Here is a 17,018-nt window from a genome sequence, read left to right as displayed (position 1 = left end):
GTGCAATGGAAAAAATCACTTTGCAAGAAAGTGCTTAACAAAGGACAAATCAAAGTCAGTGAGAGTAGTTGAAGAAACTGACCTAAGTGAGACTTTCTTTGTTGGCATGGTGTCATGTAACGATATCAAAAATGATACCACAGAAGAAAATGTTAGCCAATTAGAAAATGATGATACATGGATTGTGTCATTGCCAATTAATGGCACGTTAGTAGCACTAAGAATTGACACAGGCGCACAAGCAAACTTGATCAGCATGACAGAAATAAAGGCCATGAAAGAAAAGCCTAAAATAATCAAGAAAACAATGCAACTGAAAGACTATAACGGAAAGGACATAGAAAGCAAAGGTCAGTGTAGACTGAAAGTGACGATAAAGGACAAAAGCCACAATGTACTGTTCTCTGTTGTACCTGAGGGTCGGGAGTCACTGCTCGGTGGTGTTTCCTCAAAGAAATTAAACCTGGTGAGGAGAGTTTACCACATTAACTGCTCAGAAGCAGTAAGTGTACAAACAGGCTCAGTTGAATCCATTGTGACTCGTTATCAAGATGTTTTCAAAGGATTAGGATGCCTTCCATGCACATACAAGATCAAACTCAAAGAGGATGCAACTCCTGTAATCCATGCACCAAGGAGAGTTCCAGCTCCACTTCGGGAGCGCCTCAAAAAGGAACTTGAAAGGATGTGTCAGTTAAAAGTCATCGCCAAAGTGGAAGAACCGACTGAGTGGGTAAACTCCATGGTGTGTGTCGACAAAAAGAACGCAAGCAAAGAACTGAGAATATGCATGGACCCAGGGGATTTAAATCAAAACATTAAACGTGAGCACTACCAGATACCAAAAAGGGAAGAAATCGCAAGTGAGATGGCTGGAGCCAAGTACTTCTCAAAGCTAGATGCGGCACAGGGATTCTGGCAAATCAAATTGGACGAAGAAAGCTCAAGATACTGCACATTCAATACGCCTTTTGGGAGGTATAGATTCCTGAGAATGCCATTTGGAATAATCTCAGCATCTGAAATCTATCATCGAGCAATGGACAACATGCTGGAGGGCCTAGAAGGGGTTCGTTGCTATGTAGATGATGTGGTGATCTGGGGATCGAGTCTAATAGAGCACAATGAAAGACTGACGAAAGTGCTTCAAAGGGTGCGTGAAAATGGACTAACATTAAATCGTGAAAAGTGCCAATTCGGTGTGCAAGAAATAACATTTCTTGGAGACAAACTTTCTTTTCAAGGTATAAAGCCAGATCAAGAGAAAATAAAAGCCATTTTAGGCATGCCGCGCCCCACAGACAGAAAAGGTGTGCTCAGAATAATGGGAATGATCAATTTTATTGGAAAGTTCATACCCAACCTATCAGTGAAAACATCAGCACTGAGAGAACTTCTCCAGGACTCCAAAGAGTTCAAGTGGACATCAAGAAATGAGCGAGAATGGAATGCTCTAAAGGTCACACTGACAAATGCACCTGTGCTTGCGTATTATGATCCCAACAAAAGACTGAAAATTTCAACAGATGCATCAAAGGACGGACTTGGAGCTGTCTTGTTGCAGGCAGAAGGGGACAGCTGGAAGCCAGTTGCTTACGCTTCTAGGTCCATGACTGAGACTGAGACAAGATATGCTCAAATAGAGAAGGAATGTCTTGGATTAGCTTATGGACTACAGAAATTTCATTGTTATGTCTATGGACTTCCTACATTCACAGTTGAGACAGATCATCGTCCTCTTGTGTCAATTATCAAGAAAAGCCTTAATGAGATGTCACCTAGGATTCAGCGGCTCATCATGAAACTGCAAAGGTATGATTTTGATCTTAAGTACACACCAGGCAAACATTTAGTTCTGGCAGATGCGCTGTCCCGAGCGCCAGAGAGGAGTTCTGCATGCTCCACTGAAAAAGAAATTGAGAATTATGTCAACATGGTTGTTGAGTCTCTACCTGTATCTCAGGTCAAAGCAAATGAAATTTGTGAAGAAACAGCTAAGGACAAGGAGCTACAAACAGTGATGGAATACATTCATGGTGGCTGGCCCAAGGGGTACTGTCCAAAATATTATCACATGAGATCAGAGCTTAGTGTGGCAAATGGACTGCTATTGAGAGACTGTAGAATTGTCATTCCACACAGCCTGCGGCCAGAGATACTTCGTAGGTTACACGAGGGACACATAGGCATTGAAAAATGTAAAAGAAGAGCCAGGACCGCTGTGTACTGGCCCGGAATCAACAAGGATATTGAAAACATGCTAGGAAAATGTGAGACGTGTAACAAGTACCAGAGCAAACAGGCAAGGGAGCCTATGCTTGTCCAAGAGCTACCGACTGCTCCTTGGGAGAAAGTTGGTACAGATTTGTTCCACTGTAATGGCAAAGACTATCTGATAGTGATAGATTACTACTCAAATTTTCCTGAAATAGCTCTTCTCACAAGTGCAACCTCCACCAGTGTCATTACACATGTCAAGTCTATTTTTGCCCGACATGGGATACCAAAGACTGTAGTGAGTGACAATGGTCCCTGTTATAGCAGCAAGGAATGGCAGCAGTTTGCGAGACAATATGGATTTGCCCATATCACTTCAAGTCCACAGCATGCACAGGCAAATGGCAAAGCTGAAAAGGGAGTGCATATCATCAAACAGCTCCTTAAAAAGTCCACAGACAGCAAGTCGGATCCTTACTTAGCTCTACTAAGCTACAGAACAGCCCCGCTTGAATGTGGTTTATCCCCAGCAGAACTGTTGATGAATCGCAAGTTACGCACAACCCTGCCTTGCTATTCAGACATCAAAGGAAATGCAGAGGTACAGACAAAACTGGAGAATTTGAAATGGAAACAAAAACAGTATTATGACAAGGCAACCAAAACCCTCAGGCCACTTGCCAAAGATGATGTGGTGCGTATCCAAGATCAGGATGCGTGGCACCGAAAAGCTACTGTTCTTCAGGAGATTGGACCGAGATCATATGAAGTAAGAACTGAGGAGGGTCATGTGCTAAGAAGGAACCGTCGTCACCTTCTCAGAACCAAAGAGACTTTCAAAGAAACAGAATGTGAAGATGAAGATGGAATTGCTCCTGTGTCACATGCAGAAACAACACCAGACCTGAAATCAAATGAATGTGTACATGTGGACACAAATGATGGTCACGTAGGGTCACAGGTCTTGAGAAGATCTGAGCGTCAAGTCAAAAGACCAGTCAGACTCGATTTGTAAATGAATGGACTGAATATGTAATGTTCCAATTTTGTGTTTAAAAAAATAATTATTTGAAACTTGTTGTTCACAATCCCAGTGTAATATAAATATACATATTGAGGCATGTTCAGTTCAACTTTAAAGAAAGGGGGATGTGTTGATAGGTAATGAATCACATGTGATACTAAATGTGACCAGTAGAGGGAACTACCGTGTTATATGACTATGGTGCATGTTGAATGATAGAGGAGTAAAATAAGAGGCAGATCAGAGAATGTTATGCTGTTGAATGGTTCGTACATTAAAGTTTGAGCACAAGCTCATTGAGGATTAAAAAGAACAAGTCTCATTTTTAAGAGAAATAACACATAAGGGATTTAATGTTCCCGATCAGATCTAAGTTAATATAAACACTAAATTTGCTGTTGTTGGCACACTTTGTAGACAAAAAATAAAAAAACACCAATGCCTTCACAAAATAACGACAGAGAACGGAAAGGGAGGCTGCTGAAGGCAGTTCAACATTACAAGGGTGATTCTCACGAAACCATTGAAACACCACGGCACTAATGATTTTAGATATAAAATGTGTAATATAGTAATATTAAAAAGCCTCAGAATTAACACAATACTGTGTTCTACCTTGCACAATGTGTGATTTCAACATAAGAATTTATAATTTGTCAATTTTATCTCATTTTCTGCTGAAATTCTCATTACCGCAATGCGTCCGGCTGTGTTTGAACATGCGTTATGCTGTAATTTAAACATATTAAAACAAAAATATTTAGAAAAAAAATAAATGGATGTTTTGCTAGACTACTTTAGATGACAGAAAAATAATTTACTGAATATTCATGTATAATAATAATGAAGAAAAATTAGGAAATTGATATGTCCATGCCTGGTGTTCTCATCCTCCGCAACACTTTTTGAGAACAGTTTAAGCACACATACAGAATTTTAATAAAGTTTGATTTTGAGTGACCAAGCAGATGGACCAGTTACTTCAAGATGGCTACCAGGTAAGATCATCTCTTTATATCTTTCCAGTTAAATTTGAAATATTCTCTTGTCAGAATGCTTACACGACATTTTGATTATCATTACCGAAACAGGTAGTTTTCTACATTTCGAAAATTGTTTGATTTACAATTTTTTATGAAAATGTTCTTTATTAAAGTCTAATTATATGCACTGAATAAAAAATGAGCAAAGCCTACGTGGCTTCTCTATTTTTAGCAAAACATACTGGGGTACCTCATTCTCCGCAACACCATTCTCATATACCGCAACCATTTAATAGCAGTTGCGGTAAAGAGAACTTCTGTTTCGGAAATGAGAATTTAAGCATATTGTTTATTACATTTAAATATCTCTTATGAATTTAAGATAAATTTAAAATGTTATAACTGTTGATATTTTGCTTTATGATGCTTCATTGTAGACAGTCAGCAAGTGAGAAAAAAGCTTTAGCAAAGGCCAGGTTGACAAAGTTAAGGGAGAAATTTAACAGCAACCCAGAATGGCTCGAGGAGCACAGAAGGAAGGAAAGAAAGAGGTTAGGTTTGGAGATATTACTAGCAGGTGTAATTAGCAAAAAACACACTACAGTGTTAGGAAATGTACATGACACACACACAACACAACGCAACAAGTCTATACTATATGATGATGTGTACATACATTTTTTTCTCCCATGTTGTGAGACATGCTAATTTAATGTTATGCTTTCTTTCCACTTTCAGGTATCAAAAACAACCTAGCGATGGCACGCCATGCATCTAGGCGCTGCAACATCAGTTGGATCACAAGATCCACAAAGTTGGATCCCATGCGTGCCAGCATCTCAGCTACCTGTGACTGCACAACGCGCGCTGTCTGCAGCATCAGATTGCTGCCTGGGGGCGAGGGACAAAGGGAGACTAAAGGCGGCACCTCCTTTCTGCCCAGTGCGGGAGTCACAGACACCAGAGAGGATGGCCTAAAAGCGCCCGGCGCTGTGACAGAAAGCGGGTTGCTGCGCAATTCATTAGGACTGTGCGTTAACCCTTTCCGCCTCTGCTGTCTTCGCAGCATGTGGGTCGTGTTCGAGAGTGGCGGGGCGTGTTGTAGACGCTTATGTGAGGACGGGCCCTGGGGCGAGCAACACAAAACCAACTGAGGAGAAAAATGCTCTGTTTTTGAGCGGCTTCGTTCCGGACGGCAGTCCCCCAGGACCCAGTTTCTTGCATCATATACTGGAGGATTTGTGCCATGGACTCTTGTGATGCACCACCGGTTCTGGTCCATGAGACACAGGGTGGTGAGGTAGGAAGTGGTTCATAGCCTTAGAGCTCTTCACCGCTTCCGAGAAATGCTCCGTGATTGTGCCCACCGTGTCACCAAACAGTCCGGATGGAGAAACAGGCGTGACTGTGCATGACCACCATGAGTGGTCTTCTTGGCCCTTAGCGTGAAATCCGTAGCCATTCTCAGATCCCTGAAGGTATTTAGATCCGTGCTGCCCTCATCTAGAGCCTTAAGCACCTGCGCCTAAAAGATCTGTAGGACCGCCATAGTGTGCAATGCAGACAGAGCCTCTCTCGGCGCGGGTATGCTTTTTCGGACTGGTGTGCTGTCATGAGGCTTCACTACCCTCAAAGCTGTGCCACACCATCCAAGGAAGTGGACAAGGGGCAGAGGTGAGCAGCCACAGCGTCCTTGATGGGGGGAATACACAGGTAGCCTACCTAAGAAAAAAAATGGGGGGAGGGGTAGCCCACACTTTGGTGACTTTCCTCCAAGCATCAGCGGGGCGGCCTGAGTGAAGAAAACAAAAGTCAAGCTTGCTTCTCTGGGGTTCTTGTGGGGTGCTCCACTCAATCTCCAAGTCCTGCACGGCTTTGAAGAGAATGCGCACCAGTTCCTTGTAGAAGGATGGCTGTGTGTCTGATGCACCATGTGGAGCCTGGTCCCAGTCTCCATCCAACGCTGTCAGAGACATCTCATCTTCCTCCGCCGGAAACCCAAAGGAAACAGACCTGGCGGCTCCTGGTTCAGGACACAGGCTCTCGGCGACAAACTGAACCGGTTGAGCGAGGGGAGGACGACCACCAGCGGCTCTTTGCTGGCAGAGCTCGTGTGAATTGGGTGGGTCGATCAGACCTCCGCACCACAAGCAGATTTGCGACATCCCGGAACACAGAGAGGGCTGCTTACATTTCAACCTGAATTCAATTTTGCTGCCTATGAAGTCTGTCCTAAAGCATTTCTCGGAGCTGCCATTATGCAGCCAAAGTCATTGTCTCATAAGGCAGCTAGGGAACAAGTCAGCTGTCTAAAGTTTCGGATACAGCCTCTCTCTCTCTCTCTCTCTCTCTCTCTCTCTCTAATCGAAACAGATACAGAATGGTAAAAGGTCATCATATCCAGCAAGGAAATATTTTTCATCTAATTTACACAAATGTTTTGTGATATCCAGCTGACATTAGCTGGCCATTTCTCAATCCGATGGCTGCAGCCTTCAGAGCTCGCATTTGTAGGCAGCATATGTCATCAAGACCATCTTATTTCAGTATGTTAAATGCATAAATGGGGACTTAAATATGACATAAAGGAATATTAATATAAGCCTTCCTGTTCTAATGTTTTTTCTTTAATATTTTTTTCAAAGACTACATAATAAAACAGTTTTGAACTTGAACGCATGATGCTGTAAATATTATCAGACTTTCTACTTTAAAATTTGTTTTTAACAAAATCTCAGGCTAGTATACGTATTCTCATTACCGAAATAATTAACCTCATTTCCGAAACCTATGTATCATTACCGCAACAGATGCTTATTAAATGTTAATTTTATTAATAGAAGCATAATACTTTGATTTTAAATGCATGTGCAGAATCTCTAAATTATGTTCTTTCAGGTTTGTCATGTCATTTTGAAAATGTGTCAGGTTTCTTCGAAATATAAAAAAAAATAGTTGTAAATTGTGGAAGGTGTTGCGGTATATGAGCTAAATAAAACAAAATAAAAAAAACGTTAAATTTAAAATAAATATTATTTCAGAATTTCAATTTACTGTGCATGACTATTAATAATCAATTTTTAAAAATGTGAAAATATATTAGCTTTTCTAACAGTGTTGATGTTTTCTGACTGTTGCGGTAATGAGATCTTTTAGGACTTATTTTTGAAATTATGTTACAAAAAGTGTTAAATGATAAGTAAAAGTTTTTAAATTAATGTTCCCATATACTTCAGACTTTGTTTCTAATGTCAGGTGGAAAAAAAAGTAAATTTAAGCAATTTTTAAATTTTCATGCTTGACATTTTTACAACCAAGTTTTCGTGAGAATCACCCACAAACATGGATTCAAAGCTCCATCAAGCCAGCAGGTAAATCATATTGAATATTTAGCAGATTGTCACACTTTAATACTTGTTATTATATTTCCCATTATAATCACATGTCTAAGTTGATGCTAGTAATATAACACATAATATTTATAATACTTTGTTGAAACCATAATAATAGTACCACCCCAATAGTGCCATTTTTGGTTTGGGCCACTGCCCCATCTAGCATTTTCATTTTCCAAATGACTGTTCTCATTACAAATATATTCCAAAGAACAGTGAATGGTTTATAAATAATTTTGGCATTAAGGCAAAAGAAGTAAAAATTTAAGCTTTTCAACCTAAGGCCAGTGGATTTTGTACAGATTTAAATTTGTGTGTTTAATATGTACAGTATGAGTGTGACCTTATGAAATGTAGTTTTCACAGAGCTGTGTGTTTCTCTAGTTTTCTTGCTAAACAAATTAATTAATTGGTTTGTTTAGTTAATTTTAACACAATTATGAGCACACTAAGGTTTAAAAAAATTATCCGGCCCGCACTTCGTGGCATTATTTACCATCCGGCCCTCAGCCTAAAATGAGTTTGACACCCCTGCTCTAAACTGTGAACACAAAACCCAATTTTCAAGCAACATTCACAATACCTTAGACTCTTCTTGCAAAACCAAACTTTCACCTCAAAACAGTTCAATCTGTGCTCAAAACTGAACTATGTTGTCAAATCGTGCCCCGGGTCAATCAAAATTAAAAAACACTACGGAACAGTCACTAAACACTACGTAGAAAAAATAGAAAACACAATGCTCAGGACATGAAAGGGATAGTTCACCCAAAAATGAAAATTCTGTCATCATTTGCTCACGCTCATTTTGTTACAAACCCACATACATTTCTTTGTTCTGATGAACACAAAGGAAAATATATTGAGAAATGTTTATAACCAAACCATTCGTGGACCCAATTCACTTCTATAGTAGGAAAAAGGTATACTATGTAAGTAAATGGGGTCCATGAATGGTTTGCTTACAAACATTTCTCAAAATATCTTCCTTTGTGGTCATCAGAACAAAGACATTTATACAGGTTTGTAACAACATGAAGGTGAGTAAATGATAACAGAATTTTCATTTTTGGGTGAACTATCCCTTGAAGCTTGAGAAATAATTGTTTATTGTTCACTGTAGGCTAAATGCATGTTGCAAAACAAAAACAAACTGTGCATTTAGCACTTGTACAAAAAGACAAAACAGAACTCTTATGCAGATCAAGCAATTGAGAAAAACTGTAACAACTGATTTAATGTAATGAATCTACCTGTTAATGCAACGAACTTCGGAAACTGTCGTCTTCGCTCTCCAGGCAGAGATTGGACACAGAGATGCTGCGGAGCGAGCGGGAAAACACGAAGTGGGTTCCCGGAATCAGTGGATCTTTAGCGGAGCAGAAACAATAAAACAGCAGGAATTTTGGGCACCGTGTTTATTCTATGTTCCGCGTTTTGCTGCTTTCCACAAGTCTCTCATATTAAAAACGTCTCGGGTTACGTATGTAACCCTGGTTCCCTGAGAAGGGAACGAGACGCTGCGTCGCCATAGCAACGCTTTGGGGAACGCCTCGGCGTGACTAATCTGAAGCACATGTAAAACATAAACAATGATGAGATAATTGTATACTGACCGTGATGCCGTGCGGACCAGGGGTATAAGAAGGCATCCCACACAAACACACTCGCTTTTAGTGCCTCAGCAAGTGACTACGTGTATGTTTGCATAAATCTGAAGTATGTTTAAGAAGTTCAAGTATGTGTATCTCCCTGTCAGCGCGATATCACAGACAAGGATACACATGTATATGTGTCTTCGAGCGCAGGACGCACAGTTGGCTTTTGAGGAAACTGGCTGTGTGCACTGTGAGCATTCCCGTGCACGTGTTGCGCTCCAGCTTCGCGCTTAGAGAAGGATATCTCAGGCTCGCGCCCTCACGGGTCCGGTCCCGCTTCTGTCGAGGCAGAGCGGTGACTGCACTCATGCGTGCAGGCGGCGGTATCCCCGCCTACACCCGTGACATCTGTCTCTCGCTCTCTAGGAAGCTTGGGTTCGAGGCTGCAATCCCGCTTCTCAGCGACGGTTGCACTCGCGGGAGTCGCCATATGATTTCGCGCAGGCGGCGGTATCTCCGCCTGCATGTGAAGTCCCTCTCTCTCTCTCTCACTCGCCGGATCGGGAAGGCGCCCTGCGTGAGAGCCATATATTTTCAGCTGTCTATCTCCGGAGAGATAAATCCTCTTCATAATCCGCCTACTGTTTAAGGCTAAACGTGCAGTTTCCATGTGAAGCCTCCTCTTTTAACAGTATGGAGGTATTATATATGCATACGTTTTTTACACCTGTATGTGTAGGCTATGTATGTGTATCTGCCTGTCACAGCCTGCATGAGCTGTTTGTCATTGTTTGATGAGTCAAACAGTGATTTTGTGTCTATGCTGTGTGTTGCTTGTACAGCTGTGCACAGCATTTATTCTCCTGATCGGCCACTGGTGCGCCGTCAGATAATGATTTTGTGTGTTACGATTCGGGACCCTCATCTGCTGAGGCGGGTGATGTGTTCGTTCGTGGCACTCACTTTCTTATTGAAGCAAAGCAGCTCACACCTCATTCGTGGTGCCTGCTTCCCTTCGGTGCGTATTACGACAGGCAGCCGCCATTAACCTTCACCTGCATACAGCTGGCTTCAGTAGTGGAGCATGGCTACATTCTTGTGAAGGAGGCTGTAGAACCTCCACATGAGAAATGGCAGCTTACAGCCTTTACTTTAATGTTCCAAAAGTAGGGGAATCGTTCAGTGATGCAGCTCAGTTCTATGCTGTTACTGAAACCAATTGTGATGCAATCAGATCGAGGACTGATTCCTTACATTAGAGCTTATGTCTCCATTCAACATGGGAGGGTTTTTCCCGAGGGGAAACCCGTCTCGCATGATCAAAGTCGCGCACCGTTGTTTGCGTGCTCTGGTAACAGGAAGAAAGCCATGGCTTCTGTCCCAAGGTCCTGTGTTGGGTGCGCGTTGTCGATGTGTGACGCTGACAACAGACGCATCCCTCACAGGTTGTTGCGATTATGGAAAGCTGGCAACACCCATTGCTAGGGAGTTGAGACTCCAGCCAGATGTGGTGAATCACATGTGGAGAGGATCTGGACGCGCAGAGGTGGTTCTGTTTGCGTCTCAGGACCGCACACACTGCCCAATGTGGCTTTCTTTTTTCCCCAATCACTCTGCCACAGAAGTTCTGGAGGAAGCTTGCCAGAGATATGTCCTGTTGGTTTGGCCTCTGAGGGGGCCAGGCTCGTAGGCTCAGGTCTCCCAACTGAGGTTGTGGAGACCATACTTTACTCCTGACAAACCCAGTTAACTGCCCTGTTTATGTGGTGATGAGGTTTCTGTAGGAGCAATTCTCTGCTGGCTTAACTCCTTCCACTCTTAAGGTTTAGGTGGCAGCAGTCTCTGCCTACCATACTCCTTTGGAAGGATGTCATGCTCCCAACTGAGGTTGTGGAGACCATATGATTACTCCAGAGCTCCCCCAGGAGCTTAGGCACTAAGTGGAGAAACTTCACCTCATGGTGTTCAGCTCACCTGACAGACCCAGTTAACTGCCCTGTTTATGTGGTACTGAGGTTTCTGCAGGAGCAATTCTCTGCTGGCTTACTTCCTTCCACTCTTAAGGCTTAGGTGGCAGCAGTTTCTGCCTACCATACTCCTTTGGAAGGATGTCATGCTCCCAACTGAGGTTGTGGAGACCATATGATTACTCCAGAGCTCCATCAGGAGCTTAGGCCCCATGTGGAGAAGCTTAACCTCATGGTGTTCAGCTCACCTGACAGACCCAGTCAACTGCCCTGTTTATGTGTTACTGAGGTTTCTGCTGGAGCAATTATCTGCTGGCTTAATTCCTTCCACTCTTAAGGCTTAGATGGCAGCAGTTTCTGCCTCTACCATACTCCTTCTAGAAGGACTTCATATCTCATCTGGACAACCCTCAAGAGAGCTTTATGCCCTTAAGTGGAGAATATTTCACCTATTGGTGTTTAACTCCTCTTACAAACCCAGTCAACTGCCCTGTTTATGTGGTACTGAGGTTTCTGCAGCAGCAATTCTCTGCTGGCTTAACTCCTTCCACCCTTAAGGTCTAGGTGGCAGCAGTCTCTGCCTACCATGCTCCTTTGGAAGGACCTCATGCTCCCGAATGAGGTTGTGGGAACCAGATGATTACTTCAGAGCTCCCTCAACGAGGAAGCTTATGACCTAAAGTAGAGAAATTTCACCTTTCGGTGCTCAGCTCACCTGACAGACCCAGTCAACTGCCCCTTGACGTGGTACTGAGGTTTCTGCAGGAGCAATTCTCTGCTGGGTTAACTCCTTCCACCATAAGGTTTAGGTGGCAGCAGTCTCTGCCTACCATACTCCTTTGGAAGAATGTCATGCTACCAACTGAGGTTGTGGAGACCATATCATTACTCCACCTTTAAGGTATAGGTGGCAGCAGTTTCTGCCTACCATACACTTCTGGACTCTCTGAGGGCAGTCTACATACCACGCCACCTGTATGTGGCAGATGCCCCTTCGAGACAACAGACATCTCCGATAGGAGTGGAGACTTCATCTAGATGTGGTGAACCACATCTGGAAAAGGTTTGGACGCGCAGAGGTAGATCTGTTTGCATCACAGGACACCACACTTTGCCCACTGTGGTTTTCCATGGTACAGGCATGGCCAAGGCTACGTCTGTATGCCTTCCCCCCGGTTGTGTTGTCCTTCCACGGGGAAACTTTATTCCCTTAAGTGGGAAATTTTCACCTCTTGGTGTTCAGCTCATCTGACAGACCCAGTTTACTGCCCTGTCGACGTAGTTCTGAGGTTTCTGCAGGAGCGTTTCTGAGTTTACTCCTTCCACCATTAAGGTTTAACGGCAGCAGTTTCTGCCTACCATACTCTTGTGGAAGGCTCATCAGTGGGTAGACACACATAAGTGGCTCGCTTTCTTTGTGGCACTCGCAGGTTGCAACCTGTTAGCCGCACTAGGGTGCCTACTTGGGACCTAGCGGTCGTGCTGGAAGGGCTCTCGTTGGCTCCGTTCAAGCCACTTGAGACTTTGCCAGATAGGTTTCTGGCCTTTAAGACTGTGTGTTCCTTCTGCTATTACCTCTCTAAAGCGAGTGGGGGACCTGTCAGTTTCCCCTGCAGGTCTGAGTTTGCACCAGGGATGGCTAAGGCTTTTATATACCCAAAGCCAGGATATGTTCCTAAGGTGCTGAACTATGTGCCGAGGCCCATTGTTCTGCAGGCCCTTTGTCCTCCCCCCTTCAGGAGCGCGGACCAGGAAAAGCTGAATTTGGTGTGTCCTGTGTGAGCACTGGATACATATGTTTACAGGACTGCTCAGTGGAGGAGTCCAAGCAGTTATTTTTGTGCTTTGGTTCACCCAGAAAAGGTTTACCGGTGACCAAGCAGACTTTGAGCAGATGGATAGTAAATGCTATCTCACTGGCTTATGAACATTAGGGTATACCCTCACCCGTCTCTGTGAGTGCCCACTCTACTCGGGGTATGGCTGCCACTAAGGCCTTAGGGTCAGGCGTTTCGCTCCAGGACGTATGTGATGCGGCCGGTTGTTCTTCACCGCTCACCTTCGTCAGATTTATAATTTGGACATAGACCCCTCTTTAGGGTCCCAGGTTCTTTGCTTTGACTGTGTTCAGTTATACACGCTACAGGCATTTGGTAGTATGGAAGCGTGGGCATCTCGTTCCCCAAAGCGTTGCTATGGTGACGCAGCTCGAGTTCCTCGAAAGGGAACGTCTCGGGTTACGTATGTAACCCTGGTTCCCTGAGAAGGGAACGAGACGCTGCGTCTCCATGCCATACTCCCTGCATCCCTGCAGGCACTTGCTTCGGCACTTGTAGCGAGTGTGTTTGTGTGGGATGCCTTCTTATACCCCTGGTCCGCACGGCATCACGGTCAGTATACAATTATCTCATCATTGTTTATGTTTTACACGTGCTTCAGATTAGTCACGCCGAGGCGTTCCCCAAAGCGTTGCTATGGCGACGCAGCTCGAGTTCCTCGAAAGGGAACGAAATAGACGCCCGCCTGAAAGGTTTTTTAAAATATGTTTTTCATATTTAATAAAACTGTATAAATCATGATGCGGGCCGGATTGGACACCTTTGTGGGCCGTATGTTAAATAACATACGGCCGAATTACCAAACCTCCGCAGCTGGACCACAGGCGGAGAAACAGGAGGGTTGATGGGCTGAGCCAGACGGGCTCTCAACAGGCACCACAGCATTCTAAGAACATACAGAGGAACAGTCATTAGAAGCCCACAACCGTGCACACCCTTAAGGGCCAAAACTCCGCTGCTTGTTGTGAGTTGCAAAACAGATGGCACAGTCTCTAGGGGAATAAAGTCTCTTATCAATCCAACAGCGTGTAGTAAATCCACAGCGGAGAGATAAACATCCACAGGAGATCGACCAGCAGCTGAAACTCCGAAACAGCGGAAAGCAGATAACACAGACTAATATTTAAAGTTTAACTTGACTAGACAAGACACGATACGGCGACATACATCAAAAGCACATTAAATGACATCAAGAGACGTAAAAAAATGAAATGACGACTGACACAAATACAAGAGAATACAAGGGAGCGGGGAAAAAGAGACGGGACATGGGAAAAACGTGGTCTAGTATAACAACACTAAGACCACGTTTTCCCACACAAACATTGTACTGTCGAACCCTGCCATATTTAACTAGATATAAATATCAAACAAGACTCTGGCAGAATCCTGACACCCACGGGCCGTATGTTTGACACCCTTGTTGTTGTGTGTTTTTTTAAAGCTGAAAAGTTTGGTTTTTCAGTAAGAGTGAATGGTTTTGAGTGTAGAGCGTCATTTTGACCTGAAAATAGGATGCTTGGAGAATTGAGTGAGATGTTATGGAATTGTGTTTACTGTTTTGAGAATATTAGGCATAATTTCAAGAAATATGTTTAAGCAACCGAGAAAACTGTAATGTCTAAATATGTATGATAACTAAAATCTTAAGAGGTATTGAGAGGTACAAATTTTTATGTTAATGGAGTTTTAAAAAACAAACATTCAAAATTGTTTTATCAGATCGTGTTTTTTAATGAATAAAAGAAAGTTTTTTAATGAAAAAAAATCATGTTTGACATTTTAAAACCAGGATTTTGTGAGAATCACCCATCTGTATCTTTGTGCACTGGAAACCATAAGTTTAGGAGTGCATTAAAGTCTTTAGGAAATTAAATGACAGCTTGAAATGAGAACTTCTGCAATCACAAGATATGGTGAACTTCATTTCCTTTTTGGGTTTCTAGTCAAGCTGTTTTAGACGCCTAATGTTCGTTAGACTTTAATCATCCTATCTTATTAACAGTACTGGTTATGGACACGGCTTAAAGACTACAGAATACTTCTTATCAAGACAAACGAATAACACTTTATTTGGGGCATTGTAAGGTGTTGGAGCAGTGATGATGAGAAGCAAATCTACAATGACCCCAATCTGGTCCTAAGACGCAGAACAGTTAAGAGATGTTAGGCGGCATGAAGTTTTTGTAAAACCTTACACAATTTAAAATTATGCATGTGGGAAATGATAGTGAAAAGTAAGAATCTTTATAATGTATAACGTCAAGTGTATTTTAACAGCATCAAACAGGGTTTTTTTTTGTTATGGAATATTACTTTGAGTACTAGCTGCTGTTTAAATTTGGTTGGGGTGCTGCTGAACATTTTACCAAAAAAATAATGGTCTCAAATGGTATAAAGCATTTCTAGAAAGCTTGAACCTAGACTATTCAGATTTTTTCGAAAAAGCACCGGCAAAGAGCCAGCTCGGATCTTCTCTGTTCTTATTGCTGAGTTTTATTATAAATTTATTTGTTCTTGTATAGAAATGTATTAGTAATTACAATAACACTATCAAACTGTAATATTAAAGTAAAAGTAAGGACGTATTTCTACATACAGTGTCTTTGAATGTAAACGTTTGTTGAACTAGCTATGAGGGAGTCAACCTTTTTGCCCAAGACACTACAGGTGAATGTGGCCTCACTTAGTTCCTCATGAACGAGGTGTCTCAGTTACAGAAGCTCATACATGAGAAGCGAAGGGCGAGCCTTAGGGGCTATTCTAGAATTTTCTTTTTAGGGGGGCTCAGCCCCCCAATGACAGAAAAATAGAATAAATAAATTATATATATATATATATATATATATATATATATATATAGATATATATATATATATTAAATACAGTGTAAGGTTAGGTCTATATACAAAGAGTGGCAGAGCTATAAATAAATGAGTTTGCCAGGGTGTGCAAGGCTACTTTATGGGGTCCATAGTCCATCAAAGAAAACGATGTGCAAAAAGCACCAAAAAAGCATGCATGAATCTCATGACTGCTGATTTCTTCATATTACCCCACATTAGATAATGTTAGAATCTAATTCTAAGCAGGTCTAGAGGTATGAGATTTTTTAGTAGTCTGGAGGTCTGAGCTGAGCAGCAGAGAGTTCTGATATATCAGGGGCCATGAAAGACACTGACACCAAATGCCGTTCAATAATAGACCAAATTTTAGTAGACATCCCTCACATTATATAGGATGCAAAAAGGAAACGTTAGTTACCTGGGTAATGTCTGGCACAATCTCGTGATCAACACATTAACGAATCCGTCGAGACAATAATCGTATGACTAATTAACTCTGCAAACATGCACTTTTGGTAGACAACCTAGACAGCTTTGTGTTCAACCTACATAAGGGGAAGTGGTACTAAAACAGGGAAGTAGGGTCTGGAACATGTACCTAAAATACCCTCCTTGCCCCAACCAAAACCAACCTGCAGTTAACCAAAGGATATTTCCCATACATAGCAAATGCAAGATCATTAATCACTGGGGAAAACTTTAACTGAACAGGCCAGAAAATAAACAGTGTGTTATACAATGGAAAAACCCGACACATAGCATTTCTATAATATGCATTTTATATATGTAACCTTAAAGACAGGATGAGCTTGTCATCAAAATATATGATTAGAGAAAATGCCACCCTGAAAAGGATTATCAAAACCATGTGAACATATAATGTGAATTTAAACAGGATATAAAGATATATATTGGGTTTGCTTACAAGTTAACTAGTGGGGGTGGGAAAGGTACATCTTTTAGATTCTTACAGATAAATATTCCTATAGGCTAGTGCACTGACTTCATGTATTACTGGCATGTAAACATAATGTAAGACTGAATTTTAAACTTTTCTATTTTTCCCATCTGATTTACTGTCAATAAAACAAAAGATCTCATGTTATCTTCAGTGACTTTTGTAAAATCTAACTCCACGATACACTTAACA

This window comes from Paramisgurnus dabryanus, chromosome 1 (assembly GCF_030506205.2).
Source record: "Paramisgurnus dabryanus chromosome 1, PD_genome_1.1, whole genome shotgun sequence".
Lineage (NCBI taxonomy): Eukaryota > Metazoa > Chordata > Actinopteri > Cypriniformes > Cobitidae > Paramisgurnus > Paramisgurnus dabryanus.
Note: the sequence above shows the minus strand (reverse complement) of the source record.